Source organism: Euphorbia lathyris, chromosome 4 (assembly GCF_963576675.1).
Source record: "Euphorbia lathyris chromosome 4, ddEupLath1.1, whole genome shotgun sequence".
In the NCBI taxonomy this organism is placed as follows: domain Eukaryota; kingdom Viridiplantae; phylum Streptophyta; class Magnoliopsida; order Malpighiales; family Euphorbiaceae; genus Euphorbia; species Euphorbia lathyris.
In genome coordinates this window covers 17,814,071-17,835,461 of record NC_088913.1, presented here as the reverse complement: position 1 = coordinate 17,835,461, position 21,391 = coordinate 17,814,071, and the positions used below count along the sequence as shown (strand labels likewise).

Here is a 21,391-nt window from a genome sequence, read left to right as displayed (position 1 = left end):
TTTATACGTTCTTTCCTCCTCCTCTTGGTCTGCCTTCTTTGTTTCTTCATTTCTAGGAACAGCCTGTTCCTATTCTCCTTCAGCTTCTTTGGACGTTCCTGCACACTCAGCGTTCTTATCAGATAAAACCACATGTTGAGTTTCCTTACCAGACCTTAGTGTGATTGCCATAACATCGCCTTTAGGATTTGGCTCTGTATTACTTGGCATTATCCCCTTTCCTTTTGATGTGGACGCAACTATCTGGTGAACTTGTGTTTCCAAACTCTTGATTGATGCCTGCGTCTGTTTCATGAACTGCATCATCATTGTTTTCATATCTGGTTCGACATCTTCCTTTTGTGGCACAGGTTGTTTATAGTGCTGCTGAGGTTGTCTTTGGTAATGTCCTCCTTGTTGTTGTTGATACCTAGGCTGATCCTGATACTGTGGTGGTCCCAGCTGGTCCGGTTGGCCTGTCCATCCAAAATTTGGATGGTTCCTGGTTTCAGAGTTGTACGTGTTAGAATAACGGTTAAGTTGGTTCCTCTGATTGTACCCTGCGTAGTCGCATTCAACCCGTGTGCCTTTTCATTGCTTATCTCCGGGACAGTTGATATTGAAATGAGCTCCTCCGCAAAAACCACAACTGTCATTAAATGGCGGTTCATTGTGAATGGACGAGACATTTATCTTTCCTAGCTGTCGAGTAAGCTGTTCTACTTGGCTTGTTAATTTCGAAACGACATCCTCGTTTCCTGTCCTTTTCCCTTCACTTCTGGACGAGTGCCAGTTGTAACTCGTGCTTACCACTTTCTCTATTAGGTCATATAAAGCTTATGGCTCTAGATCTTCTGGGTTACCATTCGCGATAGATTCAATCTGGATTTTGTAAACGTTGGTCGCGCCATTGTAAAAATTCTGCATTTGCATCCACATAGGGATACCATGATTTGGCACCCTTCTGAGCAGCTCCTTTGTCACACCCGACCCTAAACGACCTCAATCGGCATCGGGCGTGAAATAGAAAGACCACAATCAACACTTAATAGTCTCCAAATTATCCAAATATCATAAATATCACTTTCATAGGCATTCCTCTTAAATGTATTTTCTAAATAAATCAATATTCCTACTACATTATTCATTCAAGAACCTCAACATATTTACCAACTCTCCATCATATTACAATTGAAATACTAAGGTTCTAATAATAATTCTAACAATAGGCAATATCTTCCAATCCTCGCCTAATCAGTCGGTAATCTTCTCTATATCCTGTACTTTCACCTAAAAACATTAAAACATTTAAAACGGTGAGACAAAAATCTCAGTAAGCAATTATTGAGAAAATTAACACTTTAAGCCTCAATTCTTCCCCTCTAATTTGCTTAGGACGAATCACATCTAGAGAGCTCCAAATCAAAATCACACCGACCACAACATGTATTAGGATGTCTAGAAGCTACTGTAAAAATTTCGGCTCAATCGGACGGTGAAATCTCCGAATATCATGTCATGATTGAAGGTATATAGGTTTGGATATATGAAGAAAGAAGGAGAGGTTCACATGAACAATTAGGAAATGCTCAACTCGAAAATTGCAGCATAAAATCACTAATATAGATGTCTAGTTTTGTGGGATTTGTGTTCCCAATAAGGGAAAATTTCCCTTTTGATCCCTCTAAACTTTAACTTCTTTTAAAACTTACCCTAAACTTTTAATTTTACACTTAAAGCTTAAAAATTAGTCTCCAAACTATATCCATAATACCCAATTAACTCTTCGATAAATAAATAAATATAATATAACATAATATTAGGGTATAATAACTAAAATTAGGGACACGGATGTGACATCCTTGTACCTTTCCCATGCTTCAGCCAGCGACTCATCTTCGTCCTGTATGAAGTGTGACACTTCATTTCGTAGCTTGATGGCTTGTTGAGGCGGAAAATACTTCATCAGAAAAGCTCTTGCCATCTCTTCCCAACTCGTGATCGTTCCCGGCTGCAAATTTCGCAGCCAGGTTTTCGCTTTATCCCTTAGGCAAAAAGGAAACAGCTTCAATCTGATCACGTCGTCAGAGACACCCCTGTTCGACCTGAATGTGTTGCACAATGTGATGAATTCTTGAAGATGTCCATTTGGATCTTCCGATTGAAACCCATTAAATTGCACTGAGGCCTGTATCATCTGTATCATGGACCCTTTTACTTCGAACATATTGTTCCCCTCGTTGGGCAACACGATACACGATGAGTGTCCCTCGGTAGTTGGCCTAGAGTAGTCTCTGATTCTCATAACAGGAGGGTTATTGTTTTCTCCTTCTTCTTCTTGGTTTGGTAGAACTGGCTGTTCTGGGCCTTCCCTTCCAGCCATTCTTCTTTCTCTTTGCCTTTCTCTCTGTCTAGCACGTCGAGCTCCCGCTCTGTTTTGTCTACACGTTCTCTCTAATTCGAGATCGATAGGAAAAACAGGAGGTGCAGCTCTACGCATAAACGGGTAATTAACTTCTTTGTTCCTGCACGCCTTAACACACAGATTAAAAACACCCTGTTTTACAGAAATTTCAGCTATAAATTTGTTGCTCTCAATCCCCGGCAACGGTGCCAAAAACTTGTTGTCCTCAGATTAGACTCTAACAAGTGCACTAGATACAAGTAATAAAGTGATAAGTGAGTATCGTGAAGATGAAAGCAGTGTCCTATCATTCATCTAACACATACATACATGCTTAAGCAAGAAAGTTAAACCCTCATTGACCACAACATTGGCAAAATACGAAATATTCATAAAAACATTGTAACACTTACATCACCGGGTCGGCCAGGCCGTGCCCGTTCAAAAGGACTACTCACTCATATCGAGCAGTGAGCAGACGATGGTTCTTGATACAGCTTGAGACTCCATGGGAGCTCTCTTCTTTCTTCTATTCTATGTTACTAAAAAAATACTAAAAATCCAAAGTACTAAACTTCTCTCTGCTTCACCTATTTAAAGGGAAAGACAGAGGCCAAAATAGGTACAACTTTCGTACCCTTTCTACAAAATAAGTCAACTACCAACTATAATTAAAATAAACTAATATGATTAAATTTCGATTAACCCTTGAACACTCAAGGGGGTGATACTTCAAGTCATCTTGCTTCTTTAGGCAATCCCATCGCCACACACTTTCACCTGCCGCTCTGCCACTTTCTCTGCCACTGTCACCATGATCTGTCGCTGTCCGTCATTGGAAAATCCGGCGTTTGACCGCTGGATACAAGTAAAGCTCCACTCCCCTTGGCTTTAGCAAAACAAGCTGTTTCCAGCGAGTTTAGCATTTCTCTTTGCTTATCTGCACAAGGACAGTAATTAGCCCTTATTTCTTACCAAATGACATAATAAAACACCCAAATTCCCTTATAAATACTATGTTATATTTAGTCAATTTTATGCCTAACAGTACATCATATTGCTTTTTACAAAATTGAACTTCTAACTCTGAATCGTTTGACTCAGAATTTCTGCATTAATTCTGTACTAAATCTTAACTCTAAAAATCATCATATCAATTCTGAAATCAACTCTTTATTTATAGATGTTGAAGAGTCGAGTTTAAGCAACATGTCTGCTGCGAAGAGACGTTCTTATCAAATCGAACGGACACATTTCTTTGAAAACGAACAAGTGTATGTTGTGCTGCCTGAATTTCTAAACTTACCGAGAATCTAAATTCTCGGCCGAGAATGGAGAAACAGTTTTTCAGCCTTCGAACGAAAGGGGGGGAATGCCTGGGCGACGCATGTCGAGACCGAGAATGGAGGATTCTCGGTCGCTACACGGATGTTATTTCTGTCTCTGACTTCTTTCCTCGTCTTCGTTTCGGTGCGTTTTGATTTTCGTCGTCTTTGACTCCTTTTGTAGGGTTTTCCTTCGTTTTTTACCTCTTTTCGTTCGTATTTGGATTTTACCAAATATTTACGTATCCTGCATGAAAGAAACATATTCGGACGTAAAAGTACGCTAAATAGATATAAACAACATAATTTTAAAGTAAAACTGATGTAAAGATTAATGATATTTTAGGTATATTTTGGGCTTAACAAAACTCCACACTTAATCTTTTGCTAGTCCCGAGCAAAATTTCATTGATTTTATCCTTTAACTAATCTCTTTATGAAAATAAAATATATATCTTTGTATTTCTTTTTAAATTAGTTAAGCCGAAAAGATTAACTTCGCATGGTAAATTTATACGTAAAATATCAAACTAACTAGTATAAAGCGATATATCATTCGTCTTGTATTTTCAATTTTAAATTGAAGTATTCGGGACAATATAAGCACGCATGTTATTAAGTCTTTTGTCTCAAGACATTTCAAAGCACAAAATTTCCTTTCCCAAACCTAAACTATTATATGAAATATATTGAATGAGTAAGTATTTGGATTAATTATTTGCTTAGTTACGCCCGAGATAAGGGTGGTCTCGATCGTAACTTTATATGCATTTATTTATGTTCGCTTAAGAGGTACCGACCATGCCATGGATGGACGCAATCATTACTTTAAACTTTAAACACGCTTAAGTTTGCTTTTAACGTTCCTTCCATACCTCGATTGTGATAAGGGTGGTCGCAATCGTGGCCGAAAGCAAACGATACTTAATTTTCTTCCCTTTCATACCTCGATTGTGATAAGGTTGGTCTCAATCGTGGCCAAAAGTTAAGAATACGTCTAATTGATTTTTAAAATTAAAATTGGGAATAAGAAAATAGCACATTCATCCTATATTGACTTAAAATTCAACATGTATTATGGCTAAAGTTTCCTTAAAAACTTCGATTGGTGTTAATGTAAGACGAAATCAAACCGAGCTAAAATTGTTAGTTCAATTTAATGCCTATAAACCTAATTGAAAAAATAAGATTTATTGTATCATGAATTGCACGATATAAGATAGAGATTTAAATAAAGAATTTTTTACTTAAATACATTCACTCGAGACGTTTTTTACTTAAAATCGTATCGGAGATTTGTGAAAAATTTGAAAAATATTACCCGTATAGAAATATTATTTCTATCGATAATGATAACCTAAAAATAATCATAAGTGTTAAACATATGAAAATGTAAAGTTATGAAAAATAATGTTTTATAAAATAATATCATTTTTTTTAAAAAAATGTTGCATATTGCATATTGAAAATGTTAAATGTTGCTTAAAAATTATTTCGTTGCATTAAGTCGTAATAAAATGTAAATGATATATGCGATATCTCCTCCCACACTTAATTTGGACCATGTCCTCATTGGTACAAAAATTGATAAAACACGAAAAATTATACGAAATAACACATACGGAATAAAAAGAAAATAAATGTATCTAACATAAAAATAGAAAAAGCATTCATCATAAATGAAAAATAAAATAGAATTGTACCAAACAAAAAGGAAATAAAAATTGTACCAAATTAAAACATAACATAAAAAAATGTGAAAGAAAAGATAAAACCTAAACATTTGAAGGTGAATCCGGTGGAGATGGTGAAGTTTCAACGTTTTGACGACGGAAGAACGAGAGCATCCGACGACGGGTGGACTTGTGCTCCCTCCTCAAGTTGTTGAGATTGTCATTCATCACCATGTTGTTCTCAACCAAATCATCAATTTTTAAATTCATTTGGCGATTATGCGAATTGATTTGGTTCAAATTCCGTCTTAAATCAACCGGATCTTCTTCTTGTGGTGCTTGGGCTTGGGGTTGTGCTTGTGTTGCATCCGCCGCTTCCTCTTCCGCTCCTCCTTCTTCGGTACCTACAAATTGAGAACTCGAAGCTCCTCCTCCTATATTACCACGAAGATGGGCAATACGTGACTCATAAGAAACAAAGACGGGAGGACACGAAGAAACCAATAAGTGAGCTCGTTCAAGAGCCGAAATATTCAAAAGCGGAACATATCCATGGTAGGAAGACATATCATAATTGGCCAATTCTCCACGTGCACCCAATACTAAAGCGGTAATAAAATTACCAAGAGGGACTTGAGTAGTGTGAGCCATCGAAGCACGATACAAATTATCAAATAGCATACCAATGCTATCAACCCGTAAACCTTTCAACAAGCAATCAATAACGAACAAATCCCGAACTTGAATCTTGGAACTCTCAACACGACCAAACAATGAAAAACTCAAGAATTTGTGAAAGAAAAACAAACAATTGTCCTTAATCATCTTGCTTGAAGTATTTTTCGAATTAAAATAATCTTACCCCGAAAGAGTATTCCAAATGGTGTCATTATCAAAATCCTTAGGCTTGTCAAAGAAATTACTAGTAGGAAAACCAAACATATTTCCCATTGCTTCATAATCAATAGTGTAAGTTACACCATTGTTTCTAAAAGTGATGAAATTCTTCTTCTTATCAATTTGTAAAGTAACCGAAAACTCCACAATATATTCCGTAATGCTAGGGAATTTCATAGAAACAAAAGTTTGCCAACCTAAAGTATCAAGGTAAGCATTAATCCGAGTAGAGAAATTTAACTCTCTTACCGAATCAAAATCAAGGAAATGCATGTCCACAAACTCCCTCTTCGCATTTGAAAAATGAGTGAAGCGAGTGGCCTCCTCCTCGGAAGCTATATCAAAATAAGCTCTGCAACGTATACGAAGGCGATTTGCTTCCGTAACCTTAGGCTTGATTCCGGCAACTTTGGTTCTAGGTATGATGGTGGTGTTAAGGTTTGAAAAATAGAGAAGAAGAGATGTAGAGAGAATAGCAAAAGCTTGAAGAAGAGTTGGGGAATGGTAAGGGTTAATTGAATGAAAGAGAAGGTAGATGAAAAAAGGGATAATTGATTGTGAATAGTGTATGAATAGATTGGGAAGAGTAAAAGTTGTGTATTGGGAAGAGTTTAGAGTGAGGGATTGGGTAAAAATTGAGGTGATGTGATGTTTGTGTAAGGAGTATGTATATATAGGGTTGAATAGAGTGATTTATAGGTAGAATAGGAATAGGAATAGGCTAATTTTAGTGCTAAAATCGGACTTCACCGGCCATACAGCACGCCTGTCGCGACTGAGAATCCGGATTCTCGGTCGCGACACGTCAATTTCAGAGAGAAAATTTCTCTGAAATTGGCTCGTTTTCGCTGAACTTACCGAGAATATTTAATTCTCGGCCGAGAATCTGCCCCTGGTGGCTGAAAATCGCACATATTAACTCCTTTCGTGCATTTTTCTGAGTAATTATGCCCTGAAACTATTTAAAACTGTACATGTACTTAAAATCACAAATTAAAAGCATTAAATACAAGGAAAACCAAAGGTTTGTCCTTATTAATTTGAGAATAATGAACAATTATGAAACATTAATGCTTTAATATGGTTAATGAATCATTAATGTACATTAAAGCATATAAGTTAAATGAATCATCTTAAATGTAAGTAAATGCAAGTTCATGTAAGTATTAATTCATTGTTTGAAACCTTAAACTGTTAAGTTTGATACAGATACAGAGATTAATCAAGTTATGTGTAATAAATTCAACTGATATAAATGATAATCATTATATAAGATCATATAAGTTCATTAAAATCATTATCATGTTCATATTGTAATAATGATTAGAATTTATTAACATGAAATGGGTTAATGCAGATTGATTCATTATTATAGATAAATTGGAACAGATATATAAACCAGAATCAAACTAAGAAATGAACTAAAATGAATTGAAATTTTATTGAATAACACATATGTACAAATTGAACGAAAACATATATGCAGAGAAAAATTGAATACAAATCAAACACAAACTAGAACAAATAAAATCTAAATAACTGAAACTAAATAGTCATCCCGCGGAATTGGGATTCGTCTAGCCCTATAACGTTCAATCTTCATCTGCATGAAGATCTGTCTTTCTTCCGCAGAAAGAAACCTTGGGCCAACCCGAAAGACACGTTTCACGAGACCCTCTTTTTCCAAAAATTCATAATCCATCATTGGAAATGGTTCTACATCAGTCCAAGGAACAGATGCTGTGCCTTTGGCTCCCAATATTATGCCACAAATTATATTCCCATATCCAATCTTCTTTTCTTTGGAACGAGAAGCGGCAATCAAACCTTCCATCAATATTTTAGAAGAATTTACTGTGTTGCTTTGAAATATGTCGCCTAAGACATACAAGTCGGTGTCTTGGACCATACTGCTGCCAGTTCGTCCAAATAAACTATGACACATGAACTTGTGCAAATAAAGCATTGAATTGGAGTGGATGCATTTGTTGTAGGCAAGACTTGGATTGAAACGCCAGAATCCCGTTAACATTGTAATGACCCTAACCTAAATAATATATGTTTATATCATTCTCACGATACCACGTTATTTAATTTACAGCACTTTTACTTTTATCAAAATTATATTTATTATGTTGTAGTTATTAGTCAATTACATTATTTTAAGTATAATAATTATTTTAATTATTTTAAAAGTATTTTAATCCATAGGTTTAACCATTACCTTATCTTTTTAAACCTAATCCCTTTTGTTTCCGAAAACACTTTTCTTCCTTTACTCTTTCGAAGAGCGGCCGTCATTCCCACTGCTCTTCAATTAAGGTTCCAAGTTTTGCTGTTGAAGTCGATTTTGATTGGTTCACCAAGTAAGTGGATTCATGTATCTTTTATATACTTTTTACTAATTAAATTAGGCTTGTAGAGTTTCAATTTGTTGTTTTGCTAAATCATGGATAACTACACATCAAACTAATATTTTATTCTACTATTTTATTACTTCTTAATGATGAATCCTACAAATGCTACTTCAATTTTGTCTCTGAACTTTGAAATCTGGACTTTAAAAACAGAGACTTAATGATTATCTTTAATACCAACTTTACCCTTTGTTTACCATGGATTCAATTATCAATTATAATACATATTTTAGTTTTGAATTATTTGAATACTAAGCATATATATATTACAAACTAAACTAGTTTCATAACTTATATATATAATGTTTTTTTTTTTGATGTTTATTGTTCCGCCTGGTTTTGGTATAATCAGTATACCCTTTAATGTTTTAATCTTTATCAATTGATTTAAATGTGCATTTTATACTCTAATTTTCTTTACTTTTCAATTAGAAATTATGGTTATAGAATACTCATATTTCTTTTAGGAAGTATATATGGATTTTCCTGCTCCCTGAATCTCTAGTGTCTATAACAATGTAGTTCCTATTCGAGCTTAGATTAATTTGTTCGGTTTCCGTCATTCTCTATCAATAGGAAATTCAGAAATTCCCTTGGACTGTTAATCGACAAGAATTCGCGATCTTAGGCAAAGCAGTGTTTCAAAATCTCAGGTGAGTGGTAATTATAGTACATGATATTGTTTGATTGAAATATTAGACTGAAAAACTGTTATCCAAAAATTAGCGTTTGACTGTATATTTTCGTTCCTAAAAACGTATAGCTTAAACCTTATGTTTACTAAATATCCTTAGTATTAGAGCGTATATTCTGGGAACAGACCTTTATATTGATTGTTTTATTATCAGGTACAATGAATTTATTAAAATTTGATTTGATATGATTTGTAGTTTCTGATACGCATTTTATCGCAGTTATTACCTTTGTTTTAGAAATCTGATAATTCGTTCAATCAGTTATGATTTTCTGATTTATATATGTATACTATATGTTTTCAAACTGGTACAAGTGCTCAGTATATCTGTATCTGTTATCTGGCCTCTCACCGATCTTCATAACATTAGGTCATTGCATTTGTCTTTGAGTCAGGTTGTCAGTTGTCAGTTTGTCGTCAGTTGTGTCAGCATTAGAATCATGCATAAGATCGGTGAAGGCGATTATCTGTTATCTGTATCTGTTATTGGTAGCGCTTACCATTTATCTGGCCCTAGTGGTGTGCAGTATCACCACTCTGTTACACTGTACCATGTGTTTTGAAGCTTTTGCCTTATTTTCTTATTATTCTAATTTTTGATATTTTGAAAGGCTTTAGTATTATATTTGACAATTGATTTCCAGTATTTGAATCGATTATATTATTTTGACCCTTTGGTTTAACTGATTTTGAAATACTATATTTCGAACTATATTTGCCATGATTTAAAAGTATCAGCTTGCCTGCCTGTTCCCTTTCTGTTGTGTGCTGTAGCTACTACTCACTGAGGTTTTCGCTCGTATAGACAAAAATCTCATACCACGTTGAATCTTTCTTTTTCAGATTAAGGTCCCTGTTCGTGAGGTAACTATTGGATTGATGTTGAAGGAGATTGCCTAATAAATTAGCTTTATATTATCGTTGGAGAATTTTGATTATTGAGGTTTAGACTTGCACATTTGATTCTTTTAAGGTTTATTCATGTAATTGAGACGAGTTTGATATTCTGTTAGTAAATTTTGGAATTTCTATTAGTTCAGAATTAAGGCTAGCATAGATTAAAGTTAATTTAATTTATGCGCCGGTCATGGCCTGTGTTGGGTCGTGACAAACATCCTCCAGATGTCTCTGGAAGTCATATCTCTGCCAGGATGGTGGTATGAAGTATCCCGTGGTGGGAAACCAAACTAGGCATATAATTTAGGGTAACCGAAGGTGAAAGTTTCGCCATCTTTGCGAAAACTAAGACGAACCCGACGCTTATTCACGAAGCGTACTATACATAGGAATTCAAGGATCCAATCTCCGATGATTGGAAACTTCATATGGGGAACTTGGTCCAGCTCAAATTCTCTAAATAGCGATTCATATCATCGCTAATCCCGAGTTCATCATTTAAGAACTCATCCATGTACAACATTCCTACAAATATAGCATAACGCAATCGGTAATAACGTCTGCCTTCATCATGGTTATAAATGGGGAATGGTGCACCATAGCGTTCTGATAAATCAATACGCTCATGGCGTGCAGCAACAATCTTCTTGGAAGACTTATGTTTGGTAGTCATGGTGTTTTGAGGAGCAAAAAGGTTTCTGTAACTTTGTTTGAAAATGGTGTTTAGAATATCAGATTTTTGTCTGACAGAGATGAATAAAAAAGTAAGTAACGGAAATCTGAACCTCTTGAATTATTTATAGGGATCATAGGATGAAATAGTGTGTCTTTTTTATGCGAAAAAGCATAAAATCAGACCTCTTGGAGTTGAAGAAACTCAATTTTTCGAGTTTGAATAACTGTGTCTGTAGGAGGAAGAAGAAACAGGTCTGATGGTGCAGAAAATACCCGTGTCGCGACCGAGAATCCTAATTCTCGGTCGCAACACGCTAATTTCCTCTTGGAAATCAGGCATCGAAACCCTTGTATTCTGATTCTCGACCGAGAATATAAATTCTCGGTAAGATCAGAAAATTTCTTTCCTGCTTGGACAATTTTGAAAGTGTGAATTCTCAACTGAGATTCCTGGAATCTCGACCGAGAATTGCTGAATTTCTTCTAATTCGAACTATTTACCTAAAATCTGACTAAAAACATGACTTAAATATATTTTTATGCATTTAAAACTTGATATAAACTCATCTAATAACTAATAATCATAAAAATGAAATGTGTTGAAATAAAATTAAAAATAAAATCAAAACTAAATTTTTTTTTTAAAAAAACAAATATATATGAAAATTAACGAATTAATCTTTATGAAATTTTGTTACAAACTTAATTTCTCGAATTGGAGAGTTTTCATAATAAATTTTGCATCTATTACCATTAACCTTAAAACGAACTCCGTTAGGTCCTTCAAGTTCTAAAGATCCATAGTCGAATGTTTTAACGACTAAATATGGTCCTGTCCATCTCGACTTAAGTTTACCTGGAAATAATCGGAGTCGTGAATTAAATAACAGCACCTTATCTCCAACGCTAAAGCTTTTGACTTTGATTTTGGCATCGTGCCATTTTTTCACTTTCTCTTTATATATTTTTGCATTTTCGTAAGATAAATGACGTAATTCATCCAACTCGTTTAAGTCGAATAATCGTTTCTTACCTGCTTGTTGTAAATCATAGTTAAGTGTTTTAATAGCCTAATAAGCTTTATGCTCTAATTCTACTGGCAAATGACATGTTTTCCCATACACTAATCGGTATGGTGTCATTCCTATTGGTGTTTTAAATGCAGTACGGTATGCCCATAACGCATTGTTAAGTTTACAAGACCAGTCTCTTCTTGAAGACGAAACTGTTTTCTCTAGAATCCATTTGAGTTCCCTATTTGATATCTCCGCTTGACCATTCGATTGAGGATGGCATGGCGTAGATACGCGGTGGTGTACTCCATATTTTCTCATAAGTGATTCAAAACTACGGTTTATGAAATGGGTACCTCCATCACTTATCATAACTCTTGGGAATCCAAATCTACAAAATATATTATCAAGAAATTCAAGGACAACCTTAGAATCATTCGTCGGGGTCGCAATTGCTTCAACCCACTTTGAAACATAATCTACGGCTACTAAAATATAAGGTTTACCAAAAGAAGGGGGAAAGGACCCATGAAATCGATCCCCCACACGTCGAAGACTTCAACTTCTAACATGTTTGTGAGAGGCATCTCATCTTTCCTTCCTAAATTCCCGATTCTTTGACATTTGTGACAACGAATAACAAACGAACGAACGCCTTTAAACAATATAGGCCAAAAGAATCCACATTCTAATATCCTAGCTACTGTTTTACTAACGCCGTTATCCCCTCCATAAGAGCTTGAATGGCATTCTGACATTATATACCCGTATTCATTTTCGCTAACGCATCTCCTAATCATACCATCACCACAAGTTTTGAACAAGAAAGGATCTTCCCAAAAATACTGTTTAACATCGGAAAAGAATTTTTTCTTTTGCTGGAAACTTAACCCTTCTGGAACAATATTAGCCGCGAGATAATTTGCTATATCCGCATACCATGGTGACATGACACTTTTTATCTGGTAGAGATATTCATCGGGGAAATCATCTCGTATACCGATAGTTTCACCTATAGGACCGTTTTCATCTTCGAGTCTTGATAAATGATCGGCGACAAGGTTTTCTACTCCCTTTTTGTCTTTAATCTCTATATCAAATTCTTGTAATAACAAAACTCATCTAATCAGACGTGGTTTTGCATCTTTTTTAGCAAATAGATACCTTAAAGCTGCGTGATCGGTATATATAATAACTTTAGATCCTAGCAGGTACGACCTAAACTTATCACATGCAAAAACTACCGCTAGCATTTCTTTTTTGGTTGTGGTATAATTTAATTGAGCACCGGACAATGTGTGACTGGCATAATAAATAACATGAAGCTTCTTATCCTTCCTTTGACCTAAAACACATCCTACGGCTAAGTCACTTGCATCACACATGATTTCAAAAGGTAAATCCCAATCGGGTTTAGCAATTATGGGTGCACTGACTAAAGCTGTCTTCAATGTTTCGAAAGCTTTAACACAATCTTTATTAAACTCAAAGGTTGAATCTTTCATAAGTAAATTAGTAAGTGGTTTGGAAATTACAGAAAAGTTTTTTTATAAATCGTCTGTAAAAACCTGCATGTCCTAAAAATGACCGTATTCCCTTAATAGTAGTTGGAGGGGATAATTTTTCTATCACTGAAGTTTTTGCTCTATCCACTTCTAATCCTTTCTCAGATATTTTATGACCTAAAACAATTCCTTTGTCAACCATGAAATGACATTTTTCCCAATTTAGAACTAAATTTGTCTCTTCACATCTAGACAAAACTTTATCCAAATTTCCTAAACATGCATCAAAAGAATCTCCGTAAACTGAAAAATCATCCATAAAAACTTCCATGATATCTTCAATGAAATCGTTAAAACTTGCAGTCATACAACGTTGAAATATTGCTGGTGCATTACATAGACCAAAGGGCATTCTCCTATATGCAAAGGTTCCATAAGGACATGTGAAGGTTGTTTTATCTTGGTCATCCGGGTAAATATAAATTTGAAAGAATCCAGAATAACCATCGAGAAAACAATAAAAAGCATGACCAGCTATCCTTTCGATCATTTGATCGATGAAAGGTAGAGGAAAATGATCTTTCCTGGTTGCTTTGTTTAGGTTCCTATAATCTATACAAACCCTCCAACCGGTGGTGGTTCGCGTAGGTATTAATTCACCTTCATCATTCCTGACAACAGTTATGCCTCCCTTTTTAGGTACACAATAGATTGGACTAACCCATTCACTATCCGAGATAGGATAAATGATTCCATTGTCTAAAAGTTTAGTAATCTCATTTTTTACTACTTCTTTCATGTTCGGATTTAAGCGTCTTTGCCTATCCGCTTTAGGTGGCTTATCTTCTTCTAAGTGAATTATGTGCATTACAATACTAGGATTGATTCCTTTTAAGTCTGAAATTTTCCATCCCATACTTCCTATCCTATTTCTAACAACTTCTTTCAATTTTTCTTCTTGAACTTTAGTTAACTTGTTAAAGATAATTATAGGTAGAGAATTGCCTTTGCCTAAGAAAGCGTACCTCAAATGGTTTGGTAACTCTTTAAGTTCTAATTTAGGGGGTATTACAATTGAAGGCGGAACTGGTCCATCTTCTCGAATCAAAGGCTCTGGGTGATCTTCTAATTCCTCTCCCATTATAGGTTCTAATATTTCTTCTTTTTGAATAATGTCATTGACACATTCTTCAACTAAGTCAAGTTTCATACAAGCGAATTCCTCCATAGGATATTTCATTGCTTTGTTCATATTAAACTCGATCTTATCTTCTCCTATCCTTAAAACTACTTTCCCTTCCGATACATCAACTAGAGCACGTCCCATGTTCATAAACGGTCTACCAAAAATTAGTGGACAATTAACGTCATATGCAAAATCTAATATAACGAAATCGGTAGGAAAAATAAATTTGTCAACTTTAACTAAAACGTCCTCAATTATACCATATGACCTCTTAGTGGTTTGATCCGCTAATTGCAAAACCATGTTGGTACGTTTGATATCTTCTTCTATACCTAACTTGTTAAAAATAGACAATGGCATTAAGTTTATACTTGCTCCTAAATCACAAAGACAACTTGGGAATTCAATATCTCCCAACTTACATGGAATAATAAAACATCCGGGGATCTTTGAGTTTAGTAGGCAAATTGCTTGACACTATTGAACTACAGTCCTTAGTTAGCGAAATGGATGAAATTCCTTCCCAACTAATTTTCTTTGAAATCAAATCTTTTAAGAACTTACCATAATTGGGAATTTGCGTAATTGCATCCATAAACGTCAAATTAATGTGCAAATTTTTAAGTTTATCCAAAAACGTTAAAAGTTGTTTGTCATAGTCCTTATTTCAGACTTTGTGTGGAAAAGGTGGTTTAGGTACAAAAGTTTTTGTACTTGAGTCAATTGGTGAACTTTCTGTGTTTAATGTATCTTCTTTGGATTTTGGTAAATCAGTTCCTGGTAAAGTCGAATCCCCGGGCATTTCCGGACCAAAGTAATTTTTCCCTGAATGAAGAGTGATAGCCTTTACATGCTCTTTCAGATTTTCTTCCGTATGGCTGGGAAGGCTTCCCTCTTTTCGGGATGGAATTGATTTAGCAATTTGTCCAATTTGAACCTCCAAATTATGGATGCTAGATGAGTGGTTTTTAATAAGCTGATCGAATTTATTCTCGATCCGTTTAAAACCATCGTCGTGATTACTTATTTTTCCACTGATAGGATCTATAAATTTGTCGATTTTAGAAGATAAAGTGCTAATCGTATCTCTTGATTGATTTTGATAATTATTGGTATGATTTTGATTAGCATTTGCATTATTATTATTATTATTATTATCTTTCCAGTTAAAGTTAGGATGATTCCTCCATCCAGGATTATAGGTATTAGAATAAGGATTATTAGGTTTTGCCCTTGGACAAAATTTACCTATTCAATCTCGCTCATACCTTCGTAATCCACATCCGTTTGGATTGAATTACCATTAGCATCGCACGGTGCCATAAACCTATCAATTTTGTGCGATAAGGTAGAAAATTGGGCTTGAAACATCGCGACAGGATCAAGATTTACTATACATTTAACTGATGATGTGGTTGAGGATGATGGTTTCGCCACTGGTATATGTCCACGTTCCGCGGGCCACATACTGCTGTTGATTGCCATTTCCTCCAAAAGTTCTCTTGCTTGGGCGGATGTCTTCTTCATAAATAACCCTCCCGACATAGCATCTAATGAACCTCTAGTTGTAGGATTTAATCCATTATAAAATGTTTGCATTAAAAGTGCATCGGGCAATTGGTGGTGTGGGCATAAATGTTGAAGTTCTTTAAAACGTTCCCAAGCCTCATAAAGAGTTTCATTATCATTTTGAGTAAAGGATGTTAACTCTTTGATGACTCTTGCGGTTTTTGCTAAAGGAAAATATTTTGATAAAAACGCTTGGGCAAGTTGGTCCCAAGTTTCAAATGTTGCGCCTGGCATGGAAGTTAACCACTCTTTGGCTCTATCCTTCAAAGTGAAAGGAAAGAGGAGAAGTTTGATAGCTTCGGCAGTCACATCATTTATTTTGAAAGTGTCGCAAATTTCTAAGAAATTTGTCAAGTGGGTGTTAGGATTTTCGCTAAGCAACCCATAAAATGTTACATTATTTTGCAACATATTAAGCAATGCTGGCTTAATTTCAAATTGGTTTGCATTTATTTGGGGTCTAACTATGCTATTTGTTACACCGGCCACTCCTGGCCTAGCGTAATCCATAAGTGTTGCCATAATTTCTGGCTGTGGTTCTGAATTTTGTTTGTTTTTATTTTTCTTGTCTTTTCTTTTTAATGGTTCTTTCAATTTCTGGGTCAATAGGGTCTGGTGCAATGCCTGATCTTCGAGAACTGCGCATGAACTTGAAATCTTGCACGAACCAAAACTACCTTCAAAACAGAATTTGAAAAATAAATATGTTAGTAAAGTAAAATTAATAAATTACAAAAGTTAAAATAAGTATGTATAAACCTAGATTCGAAATAAAACACGAAAATTCTAAATTTTTGTTAAAAATTTTGGCGTTCCCCGGCAACGGTGCCAAAAACTTGTTGAGCGATTTCCGCAAGTGCACGGTTTCGCTTGTAGTAATAAAAAGATATCGAACCCACAGGGAACGCTTTTTAACGAAAACTTATTTTAATTCAGTTTGATTCACGTTTTAGGTTTATAATATGGAAAATCATTTAATTGGATTTGGTTTTGAGATTAATAGAATAAGAATTAGGCTAGAATATGTAGAATGTTAGAAATCAATTCTGTTTTGAATATGAATTACAAAACAGAAACGTTTAATGTTTAAAATAAGAGAATAATTGTATTCATTTGCATTAAGCAAAGAAAACAACTTTAAACTTTGTATAAATTATAAAAATGTAATAACGTAAATTCCTTCAATTAAAGGGCTTTGAACTGCAGACAATCCTCCTACGATCGGGTTAGATTGCTACCTTAACCAAATTAATACTTATTTGCATAAGAATTAATTTGCCTAAGTGTTCAATAAAGTTTCCTTGTAAAGATATTTAATTCAACTACGTATTAATGAAAACACCAGAACTCACTTCGGATCAATTACAGAAGTGCTACATAAAAATTTATTGAATTGCATGAACTTTATTAAATGAAGTATGAATTTGATACAATTTTATAGAGAACAGAAAGCATGGAAGCATTCAAAACGACATTCAAGTTCCAGGTTGTCAATCCTTTGCTCAAACCTCGTTAGAGTTTGTCAGGCTCCGGGGTCGAATCCGCTACTTAATCTTCTCGCTGAATCTTCGGAATAGAGACGGGTACTTCTACTACCAAAAATGTAAACTAATATGAACAGATCTTAATCTAAATCTAAATGCTACTGCGTTTGTAATTATTTGATAAACAATGTGTGTACATCATATTGCTTTTTACAAAATTGAACTTCTAACTCTGCCACTGTCACCATGATCTGTCGCTGTCCGTCATTGGAAAATCCGGCGTTTGACCGCTGGATACAAGTAAAGCTCCACTCCCCTTGGCTTTAGCAAAACAAGCTGTTTCCAGCGAGTTTAGCATTTCTCTTTGCTTATCTGCACAAGGACAGTAATTAGCCCTTATTTCTTACCAAATGACATAATAAAACACCCAAATTCCCTTATAAATACTATGTTATATTTAGTCAATTTTATGCCTAACAGTACATCATATTGCTTTTTACAAAATTGAACTTCTAACTCTGAATCGTTTGACTCAGAATTTCTGCATTAATTCTGTACTAAATCTTAACTCTAAAAATCATCATATCAATTCTGAAATCAACTCTTTATTTATAGATGTTGAAGAGTTGAGTTTAAGGAACGTGTCTGCTGCGAAGAGACGTTCTTATCCAATCGAACGGACGCGTTTCTTTGAAAACGAACAAGTGTATGTTGTGCTGCCTGAATTTCTGAACTTACCGAGAATCTAAATTCTCGGCCGAGAATGGAGAAACAGTTTTTCAGCCTTCGAACGAAAGGGGGGGGGGGGGGGGAATGCCTGGGCGATGCATGTTGCGACCGAGAATGGAGGATTCTCAGTTGCGACACGGGTGTTATTTTCGTCTCTGACTTCTTTCCTCATCTTTGTTTCGGTGCGTTTTGATTTTCGTCGTCTTTGACTCCTTTTGTAGGGTTTTCCTTCGTTTTTGACCTCTTTTCGTTCCTATTTGGATTTTACCAAATATTTAGGTACCTTGCATGAAAGAAACATATTCGGACGTAAAAGTACGCTAAATAGATATAAACAACATAATTTTAAAGCAAAACTGATGTAAATATTAATGATATTTTAGGTATATTTTGGGCTTAACACAAATCTTCTAACCCCTAACTCCAAATTGTCAACTACTTCATCAATTTGATCAACAACACCATCATTAGGATCAACACTAATATCATTAATCGCATTTATAGAAATATTAACATTAGACAAATCATTCATATTATTCATAGAAATACTAACATTTTCCTGAACATGTGAAGGCAAAATAAAGGCAAGTTCAAAAGAATTAGGATTCTGAATAGGAACTAACATTGTATCTTTTAGAAGCACATTGTCTTCCACATGATACAAACTAGCGAATAAATCATTACTCAACAATTGAGGTTCTTCTGACAATCTATATTGTTCTAAATGTTGATATGGAAAAACATGATCCGCAAACTTTACATCTCGAGAAAAAGAATAGGTATATGTTTCAAGATTAAAAACTTTATATCCTTTCACCCCGAGACTTAAACCCAACAAAAATTCATGGAGTAGCTCGAGCATCAAATTTAGACCTATTAGATTTCGAATTCTTAATGTAAACTAGACTACCAAAGACTCTTAACATGTCATACTTTGGGTTTTCTCCATATATAACTTCATGCGGACTTTTAGCATCCAAAATTGGAGTTTGAAAAACATTAATAAGAAGATTGAAAACGCAGAGATCTTGCTACACTAAGCAAGTGTTGATTTTTCCTCTCAACCATGTTATTCTGTTGAGGGGTATAAGGACAAGACTGTTGATGTAAAATTCCTTTTTGAAAACAAAAATTAACTATTGTAATTCAGGTGCATTATCACTTCTTAAAGTTTTAATGTTGTTTGAAAAATGTACCTGAACATAAGCATAAAAACCTTTTATACACTTTGGTGTTTGAGCCTTATTTTTCAAAAGGAAAATCCATGTAAAGCGGCTATAATAATCTATAACAGTTATAAAGTACTTATAACCAGAATGGGATTATGTATTAAAAGGACCCCAAACATCCAAATGAACTAAATCAAACATAGCGCGACAGACTTAGTAGAACTTACGGGAAAAGGTAAGCATTTCATTTTAGTTAAAGGATACACTTTACAGTTAAAATGCTTATCACTATTACATTCAAGAGAAAGAGGTAAGATACCAAACATATCTAGTTTTGAAAAAGGAAATGACCCAATCGTAAATGCCAAAGCTCATTGAGAGTAAAAGGTTGTGAAGAATGTGAAGAAACTGTTGAAACAGAACTAGCAGCAGAAAGAAATTCTCGAGACAAGAAGTATAAGCCATTATAGAGTCTAGCTCAACCAATCGTTTGATGAATATGAGTTTCTTGAGTATGACACACATCATCAGCAAACACACAAGTTATTTTGGGATGTTCAGTAAGCCTACTTACTGAAACAATATTAAACTTGAAGCTAGGTATGTAAAACACTTTTTGCAAAATGATATAGGAATTGATTTTGAATTTCCTACTTGATGCACTACCAAACTATCATTATTTGGCAATCTAATAGAAACATTATGCACAGTAAGCAATGATTCAAAACTAGCAATATCATTACTAATGTGATCGGTCCACTGTCTAAAATCCAATCTACAAACATCATAGAAGAAACATTATCTATAAAATATTGAAATGAAAGATTACTTGAAACCATATTGCTTACAACATGAGTATGTGGTTCTGACTTCTGTTCTGGTGCATCTAACATCCCCAACAATCACGCATACTGTGTCTTAGACAAAACAATATTAGATCCCTCCATAAAACTAGGAGCAACAGCAGAAGAAGTTCCATAAGTACCAAAAGAAGGAACATCAGAAACACCTTCAAGCTTTCCTCCTTCATAAGTCACATTATCAACGACATTTCCTTTTATGGCTTTAGTAAACTTGAAATTAGTCGGAAATCCATGTTTTCTATAACACGAGTCCATTGTATGACCAAGTTTATCACAATGACTGCACTTAGGTTTCTTCTTTTCATAATTCTGTCTCTTAACAAAATTGATAGAAGACTCCAATGGTAGACCAGAGGCCTGATTTTGCCTTTCTTTTTGAAGAAACAAGAGATAACACATAAGTAATGTCTGGCAAGGATTTGATGAGAAAAATCTGTGATTTGGCTCCTGAATAGTTTGGATTCGGACCTTTGAGAAAACAAATAACAAGATCTTCCTATTGACACGCCTTTGTAGTAGCCAACAAAATAGAACATTTACAAGCTGGAGTACATTTGCAAATGGAGAGAGGACGATAATTAATCAATTCCTCCCACAGAGTTATTTGCTAAGTATAATAAGCAGTGATGGACAAACATCCTTAAGTGAAAGTATAAAGCTGCTCTTGCAATTTTGAAATCTTGATGGAATTTCCTTAGGCAAATCGCTTCTCCAAATTACTCCAAGCATCACTATAATTTTCAAACTAGTGAATGCTTTGAGAAATTGACGGAATAACGGGTCTACTAATCCAAGAAAACATCATCGTGTTACACCGATCCCAGCAGCTCGGTTAAAATCTCCTTCTGCAGGCATGGAGAGAGATCCATCGATTAAAGAAAGTTTGTTCTTGGCTCGCAATGCTCTCTTGAA

At 34.9% G+C, this 21,391-nt stretch overlaps 1 non-coding gene across 1 annotated transcript; it reads left to right on the top strand.

Moving 5' to 3' along the window:
- Positions 1-16,280: 16,280 nt before the first annotated feature.
- LOC136228197 (small nucleolar RNA R71) lies at positions 16,281-16,387 on the top strand. Its single transcript, XR_010688530.1, has one exon. It is a non-coding gene; the product is annotated as a small nucleolar RNA R71 (small nucleolar RNA).
- Positions 16,388-21,391: the final 5,004 nt, after the last annotated feature.